This window comes from Prenolepis imparis, unplaced genomic scaffold (genome assembly GCF_030444845.1).
Source record: "Prenolepis imparis isolate NDT839.2.m4 unplaced genomic scaffold, iyPreImpa1.0 SCAF_13, whole genome shotgun sequence".
NCBI lineage: Eukaryota > Metazoa > Arthropoda > Insecta > Hymenoptera > Formicidae > Prenolepis > Prenolepis imparis.
In genome coordinates this window covers 9,473,637-9,494,940 of record NW_028141171.1, presented here as the reverse complement: position 1 = coordinate 9,494,940, position 21,304 = coordinate 9,473,637, and the positions used below count along the sequence as shown (strand labels likewise).

At 37.7% G+C, this 21,304-nt stretch overlaps 1 protein-coding gene across 1 annotated transcript in view; it reads left to right on the top strand.

Annotated features, from left to right (window-relative positions):
* Positions 1 to 1,629: 1,629 nt before the first annotated feature.
* The window catches only part of Nompc (no mechanoreceptor potential C), an 84,043-nt gene continuing 64,368 nt past the window's right edge, over positions 1,630 to 21,304 (top strand). The window contains exon 1 of the mRNA XM_083053541.1: positions 1,630 to 1,649. The gene's annotated coding sequence lies outside the window, so the exon portion shown is untranslated. The remainder of the gene's footprint in view (positions 1,650 to 21,304) is intronic.

Sequence of the window (21,304 nt, the reverse complement as noted above, 5' to 3'; positions counted from 1 at the left end):
GGCGTCGCGTCGCGTAACGGACTCGCCTGTACGATTTTGCGACGCGATCGGATTTATATGATAATTAAGCACGTAAAAACATTAACACTCGTACTGTCGTGGACCGGCGATGAGCGAGCAAATACAAATCTATCGCGAACAACGGAAAATTCACTTGGCAATAGCAGTACTGACTGGCACTGCCAGTTCCGGGACGCGCAACACGTCACGACAAGATCGCCAACGTCATAGTGGTGGGGGTTGCCCGGGCAGCCGAGCCGAGCTCGCACGTACGCCGCGACCCCTACCACTTCGACTTTGGCCTTGGGGCGCTGCGGTGCTGTTCGTTCCGTAACTGGCAATGCTAGTCAGTACTGCTATTGCCAAGTGAATTTTCGGTTGTTCGCGATAGATTTGCATCTGCAGGCCCATCGCCGGTCCGCGACAGTACGAGTGTAAGTGGTTTTACGTGCTTAATTATCATATAAATCCGATGGCGTCGCGAAATCGTCCGGGCGAGTCCGTTACGCGACGCGACGCCATTTCATGTGCGAGTCTACCATGTACACGGGCGGATCGAATTACCGTTGCGCTTTCGACGCGAATTTCCGGAGTTTTTCGGCGTTTTCGATCCGATTTCGTCGTTGAATCGTGATATTTAAAACATAGTGAAATGTAGTGCCCATTTCTTGGAATATCGGCGACTCCTGAGTGCGTCGTGAAGTAGTCGCCGCATCACGTCGTGCGATGAGGCTTTCGATAAATAGGCCTTGAAAAAAGCGGCGACGCGAAAACAGAGCATCGGTTCTATTCGCGCGCGAATAAGCTCTCGTGATTTTCGCGTTTTACCGAAACGCGTCGAAAATGTAATATCTAAAATCCGAACGTCGCCGCGCATCGCGAACGAAAAAAAGTAACGCGAGTGCAAGTGTTTGAAAAAAACGGAACGGCGCGGAGAGAGCGAGAGAGAGAGAGAAAGAGAAGAGTGTGAGAGAGGTCGGAGGCCCGGAAAGGCATCGGGCACGACGTAGCAACACGATAGGGTAAATATAATTGATAATTTAACTTTCATTTGTTATTTGTTAAATTATTTATATATCTTCGCGGTAATGATCTACATTTTACATTGTATAATAATGAATGTAAATTATTCTAGATTTTATATTTTGAAATATTTAAAATATTTAATAATAAATATATCAATTTTTAATAATTTATAATAATAAATATTTGTATATGTGTAAAATACATTTCCACATTGTATTATATTTAAAAGATATGTAGATATAATTATTTCTGTAATGCGTAACTAGAGTCTTTTTATATTTTAATTAAAATATTTAATAGTAAATGTAAATACATAATATTTTAATTTAAATATTTTTTATAAACACTTCTATCTTTCTTTAAAAAATATTTCTTTGCAAATTATATAGTTTATTAATATCTTGAAGTACGAATAGAAAAGTTAACTATGCGCGCAAAAAAAATTATCTTTCGAAATATTAAAATTAATATTTAAATTTTCAAATTAATTTTAATATTTCAAAAAATGATTTTGAAATATTCTAAGTAATTTACATATTTTGATAATTGTTTTATATAATATATATATGTTTATATTTTACAGATCAACATTGTCTACGACTCCGTTGTTGCACATCAAATTGGTGAGTGTTGAATTATTTTAAACAATGTTAAGATAATGTATTTGTGAAAATTGTATCAGAAATATTTAAATACATTATTTCTTTACTAATGTATACATAGGCCTTTTTACATATTTCTGGCTGCGCTTTTGCAGGCCTGTTCAGCGTATTAATGAATTTTAAATTTCGCAACGAGAATGTTGCGAATAATAAGTTATATTACAATTAACAAATAAGTTCAATTTCATCCAGATGTTTTAATGTTAAAAATATGATACTCGTGCAATATAATTGTGTGTTTTAATTTTATGTAACAAATGCAAATTGGCATTATGGAATTTTTCAAGATTCTTTATAATATATATATATATATAATAGACAAAATATCTTGTTAAAAGCCTAGACTTATAAGGACATTTTACATTTTAAAATACTTGCGCTATTAAAAATTTCTGCATTGTTTCTGCATGTCGTGCTGAAAATATAAGTTGCAACACTATGTTTAAGAGATTTTCTACAATAGAAAAAATATATTTTACGTAGAGTCAGGAAATGGCTCCGATATATTCCAAAATATGCGTAAATACGTGGGTATTATATATTTGTAATCTTTAAAACAATAATATTTATTATATCTTTTCTTTCTTAAATAATTTTAATATATAAATTGTGTTACGCGTAATACACTTTTATTGTGTAATTTGTGCAAAATTACGAACTATATGATTCAAATTTAATTTTCAATGAAATTTTAAATAAGCACTATATTACTTTTTCTACACATTCTCTTAATTTTTGACATTAAATATTAAGCTAAACTTTAAATTATATACAGAGAGAATTTTCCTTAGAATTTATTCTGCAAATAATGGCAATCGTGAGACAATATAGAATGGAAAGAATTTTATGAAAATTTCTCTGATTAATATTTATTACAATAAAAAATAATATCTATCACAATAAAATATAAAATATGTTTGATTAATTTTACTATACTTTTAGTAAATTTTACTATACTTGAATAAAATTAATTAAACATATTTTATATTTTATTGTGATAGATATTATTTTTTATTGTGATAAATATTAATCAAAGAAATTCTCATAAAATTTTTTCCATACCATATTGTCCCACGATTACCATGATTTTCACGGTAAATTCTAAGAAAAAATTCTCTTTGTGTAGATTTAGAAAAATATTTTTCATCATTTATTTTTCTTTAAAGCGTAAATTAGATAATATTATGATAATATATAACTCCTATGAAAAACTATTCATATCTTTATAAAAAGAACAAGTAACTTTTTTGCCAATTTAAATCTATCAGAAAAAGATAAAGAGAAAGGGGGAGATATATATATGTACATATAATACATATATATGTATATATTAGTGTCCGGACATGGTTGCATGATTTTCACGCAATGGTGCAGCTCTCTCCGAGAGTAGAGGAATATTCTCATCCATCAGGGTAGGGATACTAATACGTATGCGACATTAGTAGCACTTAACGGACACAGCGCGCTGATTCAGATGACGAAATAGTCCAATAACGAAACCTTCCATCACGGATAACGTTAATGCCGTGGAAAATAATTGCATTTTTCATAAGTCTTGTAGAAAACTTCCCGTATTTCACGGATGATCCGAACGATATCCCGAACGATGCGGCGCGGAAAAACAACGACGTCGTTCTCGATTGAGTAAATGGGGAATCCGATCGATTCGATTCCGGGCGATCTCAGGAATGAGATCTCCTGGATTTCAATGATAGCGCGAACACGTTCTAGGTGATCGGAAAAGATTCATTCTTATCAATTCCGTCGTGCGGGGTCTTCTAAGGGATCTTGTTGCCGAATATATACGACCATTAGACGCGGACAGGATCGCCGCTCGCGGGACTAGGGATTAGTAGAGACATTAGGAATAGATTGCCGGTTTGCACGGATCCCCACGGTTCTCCCCCAGGATTAGGAAGGATTACGCACGGGTTAGGCCTACGATTCGATCGACATTCCGATGTTCGTGGGGAATTGGGAGCGTATCGGGATAATGACCTCGTGTGACGTAGAATATTCCGACCCCGGCAACACATCCCGTTTCCCTTCTCTCTTTTTTTCCGTTTCGATATCTCGATTTCACTCCCTTCATCTCTTTTTCTCTTTCACATCCGGTTGTTACGGACGTAAAAATTCTAGAATCGTCAGATTCTCTAGCGACTATGTTGTATTTTTAATCGCTCGATTTTTTCCGATTGACATATAGGTGCACATTTCCGTCGAAGAGATTTATTCATTGCGTTTTCCAAATAATATTGATCCATTTCGATTTTCGATAAACGAATTGAAGCAAATTAAAATTAGAAAAAACGTATAAATATATAAGGTAATATTATTTCATCGCGCGTTTATAGTCGAGACAAGATACATTTTTTATTTTAGGCCAGAAATTTTCCTTTGCGGTTAAAATTTGGGTGTGTGAAGCTGGCACTCCTATGTTATGCTATCATAGTTCTGTTAAGAGCTCTGAGTTATTTAGAACCATAGGAAGAGTTATTGATAATTTTTAGAAATAGTTCCGGTCATTACGATAACGAAAATCAGATTCAAAAAATAGGGATGCCAACTTTACATTTTTTTTACACATCGAGTTCCAATAGTTCTGAGCAGAGTTTTAAGATTCTTTTAAATAATTATATAGTTCCTGATTATTTTTTTAAAGAGTTCTGCAATTTTTAGATGAAAAAACGTACTTCAAATATCGAAGATATTTCTAAAATATCAAGTTCTGGTGAAAAACGTTTCTGAATCGTACTCGATAAGACAAGAAAAAACGTTAAAACCGCATGGCTCTATCTATTATAGTTTCCGAGATATCGATTTTTTAAAATTAATCCATTTTTACGTAACATTTAAAAAATCACGAGTTCTGGTCGAAAATGTTGGAGGAGTTTTGAATTGTCGAATTTGAATCGACTCGACATACGTCGAAAAATTTCTATGTTTCGATAAACAAAAATTTTTTAACAGTTCTGATAATCAGGCTTTGAGCATTCGATTCAAATTCGACAATTCAAAACTCCAGCATTTTCGATCAGAACTCGTGATTTTTTAAATGTTTTGTAAAAATGAATTAATTTTAAAAAATCGATATCTCGGAAACTATAATAGATAGAGCCATGCGGTTTTCACGTTTTTTCTGGTCTTATCGAGTACGATTCAGAATTCTAACGTTTTTCACCAGAACTTGATATTTTAGAAATATCTTCGATATTGAAGTACGTTTTTTTATCTAAAAATTGCAGAACTCTTTAAAAAAATAATCAGGAACTATATAATTATTTAAAAGAACCTTAGAACTCTGCTCAGAACTATTGGAACTCGGTGTGTAAAAAAAATGTAAAGTTGGCATCCCTATTTTTTGAATCTGATTTATTGTAATGACCGGAACTATTTCTAAAAATTATCAATAACTCTTTCTATGGTTCTAAATAACTCAGAACTCTTAACAGAACTATGATAGCATAACATAGGGATACCAACTTCACACATCCTAAAATTGACGTAAATCGTTATTCTCGTAGCTCACAATCAGTTTAATCGTCACAATGGACGCGCGAGGATCGAAGAGAACAGGTCGTATTTATTTCGACCACTGCCTGTCCGTGAATAACGGTAATCATCGACGGAATCTGCAAGGGGATAGTCTCACCCTACGTAGTTTCGTGTGTCGCTAATCCGAAACACATACAAACGAACGCAGATAAAATGTAAGATGGGCCGAGGGGTGATGAACTTAGTATGAGAATGGATGAGCGACCCTTCTCAACAATTTCTCGTTTCTCTTATGGTACGAGAAACCTTTAGGCGAAATGAATCGATTAAGTATCATGAAAGTTCGTCTTTAATTTAATTTAATCGCGATAAAATATTTATTCAAAAACATTGAGTAATGCATGAATTTATTCTCAATTTCATATTTTAATCTAATTCTAAATTTTATCGAATGAATCAAACACTATTTAAAAAAAGAAAGAGCGAGAGAGAAAGACAGAGAGAGAATTATTTTTATATTTTATTGAAATTCTTTTAAATTACTCTTTCTTGTAATTATATTGAAACAATTGCATTAGATACTTAAATTCCATGGAAAAAGATACTTAAATTTCCGGATAAATTCTATTACACACGATTTTAAAATAAGAGAGGTTACGAGAGAATTTACGTAACTTCGAACCAATTGTTTAAAAGCTTCTCCTTTTACCATACGGATGCGTGCGCAAATAAAATGCAGGAGCGCTTTCCTATCGTTTCACCACATATATCGAGATTTCGGTCGATTCAACTTCTTTCTTTTAATATCCCATGCCATACTTTAGTTCGCAAACGGTTGCATTTTCGCTATCCCTTTTCTCACCTATTACGGTTACTAACCCGACTACATATAACGCTATACATTACGGTTAACACCGACTCGCGCGGCACTTTACGAACAAATTACGACCACCCGGTAGTTTCTACTTTGCTCTAATCCGCTCCAACTTCCAATGCAGATTTTCTAGCGACGCCTCTGAAGAAGGGACAGAAAAATTTTCTTAATCCTAGCGACCGGAAAATCCGCTGAAGCCCCGCGGCTTCGTTCCCGTGTATATTTGCTTAAAAAAAATTTATAGTTTTTTTTTTTTTTTTTCAATTATAATTGTATTACTCCGAGTATTAGTATGGCTTACTTTAAATAGATATTGATGAGTTTAATTTTCTGCACATCGAGGAGAACGATGAGGAAAGCTCATTTTCATTTTCGCGGGATGGCTGGGAGTCGAGTTTCCTCTAAGAGCATCTAAGAGCGATCTATTTCGCAATATTATGCAATTGTATATCGCGAGACATTATATAATAAATGTGTTATGGACGCCACTTCATTATCGCGAGGAATAGAACATCGCAATAGGGCGCAATACGGCGTCTCGCGACGAGGGTTGCGATCCCAGCATGATGCTCGATGATAGATAGAAGACCTCGAGGCTACGGCACCCTAATACAATGGCAGCTCCGTATAAGCGTTTCCTCTCTCGGTACCCTGTGGGAATAGTAAATGGAGCGCCGTAGGCAACGAAACGGTCCCCGGCGTTCGATCTTTGCACGGTGCGGGCAGTGCGTTTTTTTACTGTCTTTCTCTCTCTCTTTCTCTGCTACCAACAAGATCATCCTCCACAATATTAAACTCTATTCCGTTACCCTGCATCTGGTATACAAATGTCTGATACTTTGTCAGCATCTTCCACCGAGTTTTCCAAGAGAGATCCAATGATCGTTCATTTGTGTATATTCACGATCCATTTTGCATATTCTCCCTATCGACGATTTAAGCTCGATGTTCTTACCTTTAGAGAAACTCGGTGAATTTTTTCAATTCTAATTTATTCTAAAAAATTAAATCTGACGCTTTTGACACTCAGATATCGGGCATATTGAATTTGACTGACATAAGTATTAAAACTAGGACAAATTAATTAATAAAAGATGTTATAATTCATACACATATGTGACTTTTCTATTATATATCATAAAAATCAGTATCTCTCTACGATACATAAAATATGAAAGAATACTGGCGCGTCCAAAAAGTTTCATGTGGCAGTTTGTTATCAAGTTTGTTATTAAACTGTCTAACTTTTAACATCAATGTCTAATCGTATTTCCATGAACAATAAATATATTATCATCTGTACATATGAAACGTACTAATTATTCACGCATTGGAAAACTTTTAAAATAACAGTTTTACGTAAATATTTATGCGCTTGCATACCCTCCGATTAAAAGGCAAACTTTGCTCTCTCGAAAACAGAGAAATAGTATAAAAAGAAAGAAAGAAAAAAAAATTTACTTTGGAATCTCGCGTCTAATTTTCTCTACGAGAAGTTGAACCTCCCTTTCCGGTTAATATGCGGCTTTTCGCGCGGCATCCCGTATAATATGTCCGCGGGTCTTCCTAGAGAGTGTCAAGTTGCTCCCGCAATCGCGGCTGCGGTCATGTCAAGCGTGCTAAAACGTAACGGTAGAACGTTATCAAACGTTAAAATGTTTCGGACAGGCGGTGATAACGTGCTCCCTGACGGCGGACCCCTACGCCGACGAATGTACAACGTAAATGATATAGTGGGACAAAGGAATACAGCGGAGGGTGCGCGCGAGCGCGAGCACGTTTAATGAAAGCCTGCCGTTATAGTCGGAAACTATACGCAGGATTAACGCGAACCTCGCGTATCTATACACGGAAAACAGAGCCTTGCGAGATTATCGGACGTATTAATATTGTGGAAGCAATTTCTACGTCGCTGCGCCCCGGACAAAGACGCCGCCGTTAGCGGCGTTGTGTCGTTTGCACACAGAGGGTAAGGGGATCAACCAACACACAACCGGAAGACGAGGATGCCGTCGCTGCGTTGATGGATAAATGGATGTAATGTGGCGCGCGTAATGTCGTGCTCACTTCGCGCGGTGCGTCACTATCTCTGAAGAGAAGAGTTATCAGAAATCATCATTAGTTTAATCCCTTATTTACCATTTTCGTTATTACGCATTGCAGTCTTTCGTGTTTTAATTCGATCTTATTATTCGATATTAAATTGATATTACCATATTTATCTATTTCTTAATTTGAATAAAATAAATTCAGCGAAACATTTCTCTATATATCAAAGGCCAATTCATGCTTGGTCGATGATCATCACTAAAGCGCGGAAGTCGATAGTCGAAAGTTTCGCCGTGGGCCTTTCTACTCTTATGATTCGAAATGCATCTGACCGGATCGTTTCTCTTGATTACAGTTAACAAAGCGAACGTGAAATTTCGTTAAATTAAAATTAAAATGACTACAAGATAAAAAATTGCACATGCGCCATTTCAATATATTCTTAAAACCGCCAAGGAGGAGACACTCTGCCGCGTGAAAGCTCGCGAATTTTCGCGCCTCAGCGATTATTGACCCGGCTAAGCCAATACTGCATTTCTCAGCGGCAAGTTCTTAGCGACAGTAGCGAAAATTCGTAATTCCCAATCGTAGGAAAAATCGCGTCGACGTTATCCCGACTGCAATCCGTTATTCGACGGCTACAGCACGAAAATTCCATAGAAATTCCGCAGCCACTTCGCTCTACTTGCCGGGAAAATCGGTGTCTCCGTATATCCGCGTTTGCTCCCTTCTCGACAAGGAAAAGAAAGGGAAGAGGGAGGGTCGGAGAGGGTGAAGATTTCTTTTCTTTTCTTCCTTCGGCACGAAACGAATCACCTACAAGCACGTCGCGTCGCAGTGCATCGTAACGCTTATGCCAGAAACTGTGGCTCGTTCAGATCCACCTTTTGTACGCGCATCAGGATCTCGCCTCTCTCTGTGTTGCTCCGTAGTGAATAAAAATATTCCGCATAAATCCCGCGGCAACATTGTATACGCGGGCCGACTCGACGCGCATACGACTTTTCGATGTCAGCCTCGTTTACATCGGTCGCGATATTTGCGATATTATCGATATTCTATTCGTATTTGCCCTATATTCAATGTCGGTCCGATCAAAACGGCCAGTCAGCTCGCGAGGTTTCGCGTAATACAGAATATTTGACGAGCAAAAAAAAATTTTTTTTTCCCCCTTGAAAAGCGTAGCTTGCGTATTAACGCTCTCGCGAGAGGAGCGTTCGAGACTCTGCTCTTCGATTCATTCTTCGTCTCTATGCTGTCGAGGGAGAAAATCGTTTTAGACGTTCGTAACCATGATGTAAAATTCGAGTAGAATGTCTGCAATGGAAACGTAATATTTTTCCTCGCTAGGATCATTACGATCGTTTTTACAGCCAATTCCGCATTCGATGAAAAATAAGGTGGAAGGTTAAAGCTGATTTCACAAGAATCACAAACTGTTACCGAATCTTTTTTTCTCTTCGATTTATGCGAGAAAGTTAAAACGACAATTCGTTGCATATATTAATATATTTCGACAAATGTTCGCGTTTCAAAAAATTTGATAAAATAACGAATTTCAGAGATATGCAAATTTTCAAGCGAGTGAGAGAGAGTAAAAATGTCCTTCTCATAAACATAAAAAAAAAAACCTGTCGACGGCTAAAAAAGAAAAAAATAGTAACATGTAAAAACTTGCCAAATCTATAATATATTATATAAACTTGCATGAACAAACAATTTCTACTCCATAAAAAGATTTGTCTGACAGACTGGGACAAGTTATCGGATTTTTACTTATTTTATATTGATACAAAAGCTACGTGAAACGTTAACCTGACGCTAATCCATCGAATTTATAAAATGAATATGGAACATTTAAACGAGGAATTTTTGCTCTCAAAAGAAACTCTTTAAAAAGAACTTTTATCGAATTATAAACATTCTCTGCCAATTTTTTAATTTCAAAATAGATTTTTTATTTACGAGATTACCTCGATTTTGAAAATAGATTTTCTCTTTACACACATTGCATTTGATCAACATTCCTCTGCGAGGAAAAATGTGGATTCTGTCGAAATTGTAAAATTTAATTAAATCAAGTTCACACGTGAATAATAATAAAACGGTAAACAAGTTCACTGACAATAATATGATTGGTTTGCGGGTAAAAATTTGTATTGTGGGAATTTTTTTTCTCTTGTGCTACACATTTAGGATATTACGTAATTTACGCGCTTTGTAATTTACGGAAAACCTAATATTTGAGCGAATATATAGTGAAAGTATTTCGTGCATTTTATGCACAATAAAATCGGAAAGAATCTCGTCCTTTTCATTTGCGTTCTATCTCAAACGTGAATCTGTATGAAAATGTTTTCACGCCTTACTTAATTTATAATACTTTTTATTCGTTGAATATAATGAAGGATAGACAAAATGAATAGCACGTGACATAATATCGGCATAATATGAAAATTTCCGTATTTTTTGTATGGCGCATCGAGCCTTAGATAAAGCGGTTATTCGCCGTTGGTTTTCGCATAAATTATCGACCGTTTGTGGATATGTGCGAGATCGTCGAGCAGGTAATGCCAAAACAGATGTGAAATTCAAGAAAAAGCGCGAGAGAAAATTTAGCATGTCACCTGGAAATCTACACGGTTATTACCTTTGGATAACCGCTTCGACGATCTCACACAAGAGTTGAAAAACGGAAAATCAATAAAAACAAAAAAAAACACATAAGGTACTTTATTTTCCAAGGTATTTATTTTTCAAGAAATATTTCCGTAGACGATGCAAAATGACAAAAATCATTTTTAAATTCGCTTTTTAATGCAAACTTCAAAGTCGGTATTAGTTTTGAATTTTTATTTCCAATTGAAATTATGTCGAATTTTTGTTTAGCTTTAATTCTCTAAATTATAAGATGTGGATGTATTATTGAAAAAACAATGCCTTATCAAAGATCCGGATAATTTCGAATAATTAAATAAAACATATAACAGGGGAGATCTGTCAAACTGATAAATGATTTATGAAACTTCATACTTTGTTAGCTCGCTAAAAGCTCGAATATCAATTAGTCAGCAGTTATTAGGCACATTCGGTTAATCGAAATGATTTCAAAATTTGATTATTATGAGTGGTCTCGTTATTTATCCGACAAATCCTATACCTCGGTAAAATATCAAAGTTACAACAATATACAACTATCGATTTACATCTTTTCGTCGTTATTAAGAATGCAAGATGCCGTCGTATTTGGAGTGTCGCCCTATTAAAACTTTTCTCCGATTGGTAATACATCGAAAGTACCGTCGTATGAGTGCTACGTTAACTTTTTTTTGCCACGTTTGCTTCTTACGAATTATAGTACGTAAACTTTCGTCACAAAGTTCGCTTTGCACGCGGGATATTTTCACGTATATGCGTACAATCAAATACAAGAAGATATTTATGCGCTCTTTAATTCGAAAAATGTAATAAAATTATCATTACGACTATGTGGCCATATACATATACATAAGATATAATAAATATATCAATATTCTTTTCACTCTTAATTTTATTTTATCAATGTTAAAAGAAAAAAGAGAGTTAGGATAATATATTATGACCACAATGTTAATGAAAAAGGTATATTTTTTGTATCTGTACGGTGAGAAAATGAGATCTCTTTTGTATTTCAAGATTGTGTGCCAACTACATCCCTGAACGGCGCGCACGCACGTATGCAATTCCTTTGTTTTGCCCCCCTGTAGGTTTATTTCATTTCGCCGACCCCTCGTCGGATACTCGGTGGATAGGAGGTCGATTTCGCGGTGTAACAATGAACATGCTACCAAATCATGGTGCTTACGTATGCACCGGACGACGATTCCTCGATAATCCGGCAACGCGCAATCGTATATATACTATATTCAGTTTGCGGAGTTTGCTCAACCTACAGCCATCGGCACCGGCTTTGCGTACGATCGGCAAATGTTTACATCGGACGATAGAGGGGTGGCGCCGAAAGCTCGAAGCTCCCTCGTTGAAATCTCGCTTATCCCCTTTGTTTGATTCTCTAGTGTCGCGAGAGATCCACATTTCATTCCGATGCGTAGAAAATACACGCACTTTATAAATATTATCTATCTCATTATTAAAATATAATACCGATGATAAAAATGAGAGAGAGAGAAATTTTTCCGTATTTCCGTTTTTTTTTTTTCTTAACGTCGTATTCGTCTGAAAGATTTTACACAACTCACGCTGCTTGACGCGCGAAATCTCGCAAAGAGTCACTCCCTATTGCTGTGAGATATCTTGGAGAAGCGCTGGATATATTTTGATCGGGACCAGTCGGCAAACATTTCTCGTGCATAATAAATGTAGCGACAAGAAATCTGTTTACGAATGCAGACGTTTCAACTCGCAAAGGTAGGACGAGCCCGCTATATACGAAAGTGACTCTCGAAAGTTAGCATGAATAGAGGACTTTATGACAAATGCGCGTACATACATACAACGAACTCCTTGCATATGAACGTTTTACACAAAACTTTCGTGATTCATGCTTTCGACAAATTTTGTCAAGATTAAGAGCTATAGATAATGTATAGTAGGGTATAATGAAACAAATCAAATGCATTGTGAGAATTAAAAAGTAATGCATTGTGGTAAAAAATAAAGAATTATACGAGAGTTAAAAATTTGCGCAGTCAAAGACATAGAGAAATGTGAGGGAATATTTATTAAAGTAGGAAATCAGTGCTGAATCAATGGTGCTATTAATTATTCTTTATTCATGTGCGACTCGCAGATAACCGAAATCATAAATTACACAGTAATTTCATTTCAAAGATAGAATGAAATAAACATTTGGATTTGCCTGACGAAAATTCAATTTCCAGAGAATTACGGTGGCAATTCAAGAAAACTGCAGTTATTTCTAGAGTTAACTACTTTTCGCAGAAACGAGAGCAACGTTGTCGATGAAAGATGCAAGCTTCTCATACATGCAAAGTGGAAAACGTCAAAAATATCAAGTCAATATTCACGTTTTCGTAAAAACATACAGCAATCATAGCAAATAAACTTCAAATAAATTTCTCACATTTAGTTATATAGAACGTCTCGACTTTAATTTAATGTTTGACATATATATATATATATATATATATATATATATATATATAAAATTCTGGATTGGAATTAACTATTACTACACAAATGTTGTTAATTATTTAAAATTAAATATTTAATTATCACGCTATTCGTATTGCATCGAAGAAATATAAATATCTTGGTAATTAAATATTTAATTTTAAATAATTAGTAAGTTTTGTGTGATATATTTAATTACTTTATTATTTAAACTATTGACATTCCTAAACTTTATTATAAAATATCGGTGCATTAAGTTAATTTCTCAAATATTTTTCGATGAAATTATATATATATTCAATAATTCGAAGACATATATCTAAAACAAATCTAGAACACTTTGCTCTTAATAGAATAATCGTCTTCTCGCCGTACATTTGATACAAGAATCACTGAAAGAATTCTCTCTTTTCGATAACTTTGTCGAAAAGTGTATCCACACGTGCATGATTCACGAATGATTTTACATTTTACTCGCATGCAATGCGTCATCCGCGTTAGCATCGTGTCCCGGCTTCTCGCTGTAGTTTCATCCCTTCCCGCTCGACACTTCAATTGCACTGTCTGTATCATCCGCCCTTTATCATCGTCCCTTCCTAACTCCATCGCTTCCGGTTTTCGAGTTCGACCTCGACGTACGCTGTAGTCACGTTACGTCATAATAACGACACTATACTCGTGAACCACCTTTCCACGTGAATCGCAATCATTAACAAGCAAGCACTCCCGCATGCTATCCCGAAATGATATGTTTGCCGGTGCGGAAACCAAAATCCAAAGACGAAGGAGGATGTCGCGGCCGAATTTACACTCGCCGGTTTCCGGTTGCTTCGACTGTTCTCGCGAAGCGTTCTTTCAAATTCAAAAGTTCGTTCGATTTTATATTCCTTTTTCTTTATTTATGATCGCTCGACAGAAAGCACTTAGTATTTAAATATTTAATCGATACAGGTATAAGATTGATGTGTAAAGAGTCGTCTTCAAAAAATAATAACGTTTTGAAACTATTCATAATACAAAATCAAATGCATGACGTTATATAGATAGATAGTCAAAATTGTGGTACATCTCTTGAGTTCAAAACGTTATTATTTTTTAAAATAATTCTTTAAATATCTTACAATTTTATATCTGCATCGATTAAATATTTTAATACTACACACACACACACACACACACATATATATACGCATATATACACACAATATTTATGACACGTATAATATTATTTTTACTTATAAATCTCGCAACGTTATAAATCTTACAAGATATGAAAATGGAAAAAAAACCTGTATAATATTTTATAACGTCAGCAAAATCGAATGCATAAAAAGAAACATCCACTCGATCAAGTCGCCCGTTGCCATTTTTTTTCAACGCTCTATTTTATTGTCGCATCTAATATCGCGTGTGAAATAGCGATCTCGTAAATTTGATAGAAAAAGTACGGCAAAGTTGTGCAGCTTAACCGTTGGAGCGTACATACGTATCGCTGAGAGAGATACGATTGGATATACGCTTCGGGCAACCTCGCTCGTGGAAAGCGTACATGGGAGCGTGGACAAAATTGGCCGCATAAGTGGTCGGTAAGATGGAAAGAAAAGAAGGAGAGAGAGAGTGAGAAAGAGAGGAAAGGACCGTGCTTTTCACTTCCTGGCGGCCGCAGGAAGGTCCGCGCCGGAGCACGTTTCTCTTCGTCGACCTGAAAGGAGAATGACAGAGGGGGCACGAAAGACAGCCTCAAATTGCTCTTATCCACCTGCCGGCGTTTAGCTCGCCCCTTACAAATGGACTGCTCTTATCCCATTTTGTCGAGTGCAACGCGCGCAACTGCCCAAGTATATCCGGAGATCGTGGCCGATGATCTAGTGCATCGCGCACGAATCCCTCTACCGCGAAATAATACAAATAGCCGTTCGTCTTGCCTGTAAATCGTACGCATCCACTTGGTTTCGCCGCAGGACACGTTCAAGATTGTATTCTCCGTAACGGGAATTGTAAACACCGCATTCGACTCCGATCAATAACAACAGAGAGAATATCGGGAGTCCGAATATGCTATTGTTCACAAATCAAAAAATATTCAGGACAATCGTTTTCTCATATTTCAGTTGTATTAATATTTCAGAGATTGCCAATAAACGAATATTTTTATACTTTTATACGATCAATCATTAGCGGAATGATACAAGATTCAAAGGACTTTTAACAATTCAGGATCTGCTTTAAATATTTTTAAAACGTTATATATATATATTCTTTAGATGTGCGAAACATTCACACTTGAAAATGTGCCAACTGCAACATTTTTCCATAGATTTCGTTCCAACTAGAATAATCGATACGTCGCTCGAGTGGAAAGTGTTCCCGCAGGCGGAGAACACTTCCTTTGCAGCTAAGGCATGAGATTCTGGAAAAGTTTAAGCTGGTTTGGGACGATTCGGGTACTCGTTGCGGAAACGTCGGTGAACACAATCAGATGCTCGCACGAGAAAGAGAGAAAGAGACGAGGCGCGTCCTAAGCCAGTGCACTCGCCGCAGCACGAATTCTATTTACGACAGGCGTCGGGAAAACGGGCGAACGAGCGATTCCGCTTCCGCCTCGTCGAAGAAACCAATCGGGAATTAGACCTGACGATCCGGGAAGAAGAAGGGAGAGCAATGACGGCCTCCTAAATTAAATTCATTAGGAAAAGTAATTGAAAGAGATCGGGGGCAGAGCAGCTAGTATACCGATCGTTTCTCGATTCGGCCGTGGCAGTAAAACCGACTTGAGTAGTCTACTCTTTCCGAGACCGGGACAATTTACGGAAGTTTCTCCTCTCCGATGATTCGAACTGCAACACTCCGTTTTTCGCTCCGTCGCGTCATTTTCCCAAATCGCGCGAGGCCGTAGCTCGATGTACCTACATGTGTGAGTATATGTGCATACGTATGCACACGTATGTATGTGCGTTACGACGGGACAGGTATCGCTCGATGGCCGATGGTCTTTCTTCGGAGAAACCTTCCGCCGCAATTTTATCGCGCTCCTAAACGTTCCGCAAATGTTCCGTCCGCAGAATCGAAACTCCTCTTTCTCGAGCATCTCTTTCGTTGCTCGCGCAAAAGCGAATTTTCGCGCATCAACCGTTATTCTTGCATTCCGAGTGGCCATCGGATAGCCATCGGAAATATCGATCTCCCTCGCTGCTATATCTCTTCCTTCAATCTTTAATGATGTTCGAAATAATGTCGCACGGATCTCCTCGTCGACCAATCTCGCAGAAATTTATAACTAAATATTGGATATTACAAAATGAATTTGGCACGCCAGCTCAATCGATCCGTGCGTTACATTTTATATTATTTATATATCTTGCATCTCTTTTTCTGTGTCACAATGAGAGTAATATTCTCATAACCAGAGTCAATAATATTCGATGATAACATCTCTAACGCTGCATTCTTTTTTATTACAAAAAATAACAATTTGCGTATAAAAGATATAAAAATAAGAGACGTAGACACGTACATGCACACATTAGAAATATTTTGTATCGCTTTATTATTTCGTTTTTCAGCGAAATATCTCGCTGTACCATTAATCTCTCCCGCTAGGCAATTTGTCTGACAAGTTGTCAAAGCAAAAATCTCGTCGATAAAAAGTTCCATCATTTTTCAGTTGATTCGCCATTTTTTATCCCACAAATTGCTTTTAACGAATATATACGTTAATACGTTGTACGAGTATAGAAATAACGACAGAGATAATAACTGTACATCAGATACAACCGCGACATCAATGACAAGCAAGTAAAGGCGCGCATATATATATTAGTGTTTGCATACGGTAGGAAGATATATACGAATGACTGAGTTGAGAAATAGACGTTAGTATGAAATACGTGCGCACCGAGTGGCATGATAAGAGACTCGCCAATCCGCTTTTGGGTAGAAGAATAGACTCCAGCTGCTCGGCCGAGATATTGCTTAGCGACGAGGAAGATGTCGCGGATTGTAAAGGATTGCGGCGGTCTCCACTTGTTGAATCGCTTCGCTCTTCCGTTTTGAAAATTCGTCCGCGCGCAAAGTATATACGTTTGTATGGAAGTTCCTCTTATCCCGAGATATATCCATCGTCTTAACGAGACCGTCTTAGATAAAGCGTCATCGTACGCGTACGCTTCTAGTTTCCAACTATGCGTCTTGGCTAAATAATTTCTGATTATTCGACGAATAATTACAATTTCAATGGCTTAAACCTTTGTTGCAGCTTTCAAGAATCTCTAGTGATCTCCATATAATCTTTGATACAGAAAATGCCAATATTTCGTGTGAAACATAGATAATTACTTAAAATTTCATATATTCTTTAATGCTAATTTTATTATCAGGTATCAAAAATAATTTAACGATCTCCATATAATCTTTTATATATAAATGCCAATATATATATATATATTTCGTGTGAAACATTGATAGCTGCTTATAATTTCATATACTCTTTAATATTAATTTAATTATCAGTCGTGAAAAAAATAATTTTGAGAAGCTTTAAACATTATAAAGACAACGTGTGAGTATGATGCCACAATTTTGTCCATAAGTTATATAAACTGTAAATTGGTGCTAAAATGCAGACGGCGAGACCGAGTAACAAGGTGCTCCTGTGTCGGGCAACCAAACAGCATTAATTGAAATTTATGAAAGTGGTCGCGGGAGACGGAGTCAAGCACATACGTGTGCGGCGGGTGTTAAAAATAAAAAGAACCCCTTGACTCACACGAAGGTTCGAGTCGAGTCGCACCGAGTAGAACAATCTATCTACGGCGAATTCTCTCTTTCTCTTTTTGCTCTCCCACTTTTTACTGTTTCCCGTCGGTGCGCGTTTATATGTGGCCGAAAATAGCATCTAATATATCTCTTTCAGCGAAACTTGCGGTATATCATGATGAAAAGAACCACGTAATCGTCTTTTGACGTATTACGTTTTCTCGGACAATCTCGCTACATATAAAGGGAATAAAGAATATCTGCATGTATGTATATACGCGAATGAGCGCCCTTTTTCCGCTTCCTCTGTTCTACACGGCGGAGATAATTAATCGCAAGACAATTCATTATTTGGCGGCGGTTTCCGCGGTTCACCAGGGATCACGAGTTTCCGTAATGCCGCGTGAGCTGTCACGGCTAAAAGATAGCACGCAAAATCTTGCCCCGACGCCGCTTCTTGTGCGTCAGCACAAGTTCGTAACACAAGTTCGTAGGGTTGATAAATCCCCCGCGATGGGGAGACAAGAGAGACATTCCCGGGATTATATCCGGTCGTGAAAATAATCGCGAGCCCATTTTGCTGAAAGCCGCATGTTCAAAGTAATTAGTCTGATTTTCCTCCACCGCCGCAGTCATTGCGGCCAGGTTTCTCGGCATAAGGCGAATTTACACGGTTCCCTTTTGATGAACACATTCCAGATGAGTTCTCCACAGGAAAAGGATATGAGCGAGAGAGAGAGAGAGAGAGAGGAAGGATAATTTTTCAGTAAAAATAATTATTCGCGATTGGAAAAATTTACTCACATCGTTTTTATTTTCATCCCTTTTTACACGAAATAAATCGCAACGAATAAATTGCTTGTAATTGATGTCAATATATAATTTTATTTATTTACAAATATATACACATCATTTTTACTTTAATATTAAATTAAAAAATATACTGTCAAAAAAGAATTGGCTAATAATTATTTCTTTTCGCTAATTACATACGAAACTTTAGCTCTTCGATAAAAATTCTTTTTATTCTAAACGCCGACGATTCAGAATAACAATTCACAAAGATTGAGAGAAGCATATAAATTCGCGCATTTATAGACCCTTATTCTCCTGTCATCTTGGAAACTGAAACCTGAACTCGTTTTTCTCATTATACCTCACTCCACTGCCGTGTCATCACCATTGGCATACTCGAGTCTAAAATGTTACATTTTCATATTTGTATTATACAGAACTCTACGCGTAAATATGTATCTTTCTTTCTCTCCCTGTACTTTCTTGTATAAAGATTAAAGAGATCTCGTAATGGCAGTCCAATATACGGAATTGGTCAGATGTTCCGCGCATCTAAAGGTTGAGCTATGCTTTTCTTTCGAACGAGAGAGGGAAAAGTTTCAGGAACAGAAACAGGTGGGTGGGTCGTTGTCGAGGGTAGTTGCATTTTTACAGGGATGGCGGCGATCACGCGACCGAGAGAAATTCAATTAAGCGGCGTCGTTGAAACGGACGTCGCTCGTAACGACATTTCTGCGTTGCCGCCACTCTTTGAAGTTTATTCGTATTCGCTAAAGCGTGAAGAGGTAGCGTAGGAGTACGCGCGTGCGTACCCATATCTCTGAAGAGAACCCCGGGAAAATTTGCGCGGTGAAAATATCCTCTCTTATTTCGTCAGAGCACCCGCAACGTATGTCACGTTTGTTCCGTGCGTGTCCCGTATTACGTCCATGCCTTGTACTCTCTTTCTCTCTCTCTTTCGTACGATTTCGCCGTAATTATGTTAATACTCGCGTGTCCGTCGTTGTATAATCTTACTTAAGCAATCGTCATTAAAACGAGAGGGATCGCGTTCATCGTTTTATCACCTACCCCGCGCCGCGACGCCCGCGACTCGCTCTAAGCTGAAACGTGAAATTTCCAGATTCTCGCTTTTTCAATTTAATAATTCGAAAAGTGATTAGAGTAAAGACTATTTTTTTTTTAAATCGCTTTTCGACGCTTAAACGCAGACGTCACTTCCCGGCGCGTTTCCGTTGTCTTGAGTATATCCGTCATTAAAGCGTACATCGGCAAGGAACATTCTGAAGCACTTTGTACGTCCTCGGGATACATAATACAACTATGTAGCTACGTGTCTTTAATCGCTATGGTAACCTAAGCCGAAATGTTGCGATGCCATCAGCTACCCGGGCTCGACGACAGGGTATGAGCTTTGACCGGTCGGGGCTCGTAGATAGGTAGGTAAAACGCTTCTCCGCCTAAGTCCCGTCTCCTATATCGCGTCATAGATGAACGCGATCTCGGGGTCTACTCGCATGGCGCAAACGCGACCACCGTCGTTCATTAAGAGGGTTGCTAACGTCCAACCTGGCTGTGAAACAACCGCCACGCCGGACGTATATACAGAGACGGTTGTTGGTAAAGCGTGCATTATTTACACCCACGGGCGGCCTCTCCCCCGGACACCGCCGAGGCGCATTTGCACTTGAGTCCATTATTACCTCTGCCACACGTGGATTATTCCGACAGGTTAACGCTCACTCGTTAAGTAAATCCAGTCCCAGCGGGCGTCCGCCGCTTTATACCGAGGCGCGAGTACATGGCACCTCGCGCCGGATCTACGTAATACGTTACACGCGCGTCTTCCCGTCACCTAGCATGTGTCCTAGCATGTGTCATCCGCGTATGTACAACAATATATACATATATACGTGTCGCGAAAGGGTGTCGCGCTTTTACAGTGCATCCGAAATTGTTGAAGACTCGAGTATACGTGTCCTTTCGACACGATAAAACTCACCCCCGTGTAAATTCGAGAATTGTACAGGATAGCTGAGATAAAGTACGACTGTGTACGAATACAATTAATCTCTTGCGCGAGTAAAACTGATACCAACTGACCCTTGCTCGGAAACTGTCGCAAGAACAGCTGTTCCGTAGCTAAACAATATTATTTGACGAGCGGACAAAAAGAGAATATTTCTTGTTAACACCGAGAAGCTCTCTCTCTCTCTCATTATCTTGCGTTTTTATAATCATAATTGATGTTTTTAAGATAACGTACTAAGATCACATTATAATTGTCAAATATGTTGCGATTGACAGTGGGCGACAGAATGTGGACATTCACGATTAAAGTCGCGAATTTTCTCACGATATCGGAGATTCGGTCCCCGTGCCACCCGCGAGAATATTATCGGGTTTCCTTCCCAAGGGTGCCGTACCGGTAACACGCAAGAGTTCGCAGATGTTTGCCAGAGACTCGTCGCACCCTAACGTCCCGCGTCCCACATGCGTCTATACTGTAAATGAA